This window comes from Meles meles, chromosome 3 (genome assembly GCF_922984935.1).
Source record: "Meles meles chromosome 3, mMelMel3.1 paternal haplotype, whole genome shotgun sequence".
NCBI classification, from domain to species: domain Eukaryota; kingdom Metazoa; phylum Chordata; class Mammalia; order Carnivora; family Mustelidae; genus Meles; species Meles meles.
The window spans coordinates 24,529,378-24,531,479 of NC_060068.1; positions in this window are offsets into that span (position 1 = coordinate 24,529,378).

Sequence of the window (2,102 nt, forward strand, 5' to 3'; positions counted from 1 at the left end):
AAGACTATGCCACATGAAGCTATTCTTCTAACAATAAAAATGCAGCCAGCTTCAGTTGCCTCTGTCCATGTCTTTTTTTTATATATATTTTATTTATTTGACAGAGAGAAATCACAACTAGGCAGAGAGGCAGGCAGAGAGAGAGGAGGAATCAGGCTCCCCATGGAGCAGAGAGCCCGATGTGGGGCTCGATCCCAGGACCCTGAGATCATGACCTGAGCCGAAGGCAGAGGCTTTAACCCACTGAGCCACCCAGGTGCCCTCTGTCCATGTCTTTTAATGCAAGGAATTTGTAAACTTGGATTCATATCCTGGAGCCAGCTCCTAAGTCCAGCTGTCAGGAATGTCATAATTGAGTCATTGTGCTTGGGGGGAACCATCCTCCCATCCCCAGAAACTCTCTCCAGTGCTCCATTAGTTGGACCTTTGCCTGCCTCATATCAATTATGCTCTTGAGCATAGGAAAAATATAAACCACGTTTATACCCACTGGGGATGAACAGTTAATTCTGCATTGTGCTCCAGAAAGAAAAAGAGAAAGAAAGGATAAAAGGGTGTGAGAAAAGTCCAGAAGTAGGTATTAATCCCAATAATTGAAAATTCTCTCAATACAGTGGTTACTTGTACAGAATCTACTAGGAATATAGCATTATATAAGGGGTCAAATGAATATTAACCTTAATATCACCAGGTCCTTATGTCTAGACATATACAAGCTTGCTGAGGAGTAAAAAGTTGTACCCATAAAATTGTTAGAAGTCCATCATTAAGTGCCAAATGCATCAAGTTGCAAGAAATGCAATAGAAGGTAAAAGAAGGGATCCAGAAAGATAGATAGTCACAAAGAAGTTCATGGGGATAGGACCTCATTATATGTGTTTTGTGCCGTAGAATTACGATGGCTCCAACTTATTTACCTACTCTTCTTTCCTTTAGTTGGGATTTGTCCTTTTTTAATTTTTCCCATTTTGTTACATTTCTATTTTTTATGCCAACTTAAATCTTTTTGTTTCATTTTTGATAAAAGGGTAAGGAAATGGAAGGAAAGAAAGAGGGAGGGGAGAATGGCAAGTATCTCCATTAACCCTTGGAGCTTACTATGATCTAAGCTATGTAGTCCTGAGGCATACTATTATGCAGACACTACATAACACTCAGCTCTACCACTCATAGGCATGTGACCTTGGACAAGTTGTTTCTTGAAAAAAAAACCTTGAAAGGAAAGTTTGGAAGTACTTTCTATACTGAGATTTTGAAAGTTTTGGTATATTGCTTTTCTGTGCCCCTTATTTCATAAACCACATACTGAGACCTCAGGTTCCTCCTCTATATAATGGAAATTAAAAATAAAAACTTTCTTCAATAGGTTTTTGGGAGAAAAAAAGTGAGTGAATTGCATTAAAATGCTCCGGGAATCCTCTACACATAATTATTCATTAGTCATTCAACAGCTATTTCCTGAATAGTTGCTATATTCCAAGAATGGAGCTAAATCCTGGGAATATATAAATAAAGAATTTATAGTCCCTATGTTCAAATATTTCATAGTCTAATGGAAAAACACTAAGCAAATCATTTTAATATAGCTTGGTATTTGATAAGTGAGGAGTTTGTACAAGCATATCTTCATGATATACTTTTCTAGCAGAGCATACGAATGCCTTCACTTTTTACTAGCTATATCAAACCACTGGCTAAAATTCAACTTGTGGTCAACTAAAATGTACAGATTTCGTCCTAGGAACCACTGATTATTGGTATAACACGTAATCAAATTATATATATATATATATATATATATATATATATATATATATATATATATATATAACTGCATTATATCTCATCTGCTTTAAGCACATTGTTTTAACTTTTCAGGATGGTTTGAAATCTGTGTCCTTGTGGACCCTAGCTCCCCCCAACAAGGTTTGCCTCTTCTGTAGATTCAACAAGCATGCCTTCTACATCTTTTCTAGGTTTACTGAAGAGGAGAGTCATGAACAGGAACTCATAGCACCATGAAAGACACCCTTTTATGTAAATACCTAGTTATTAGTTACCCTTTTGAAATGGAACCAACTCTAAATTTTACCTCCCTGTTC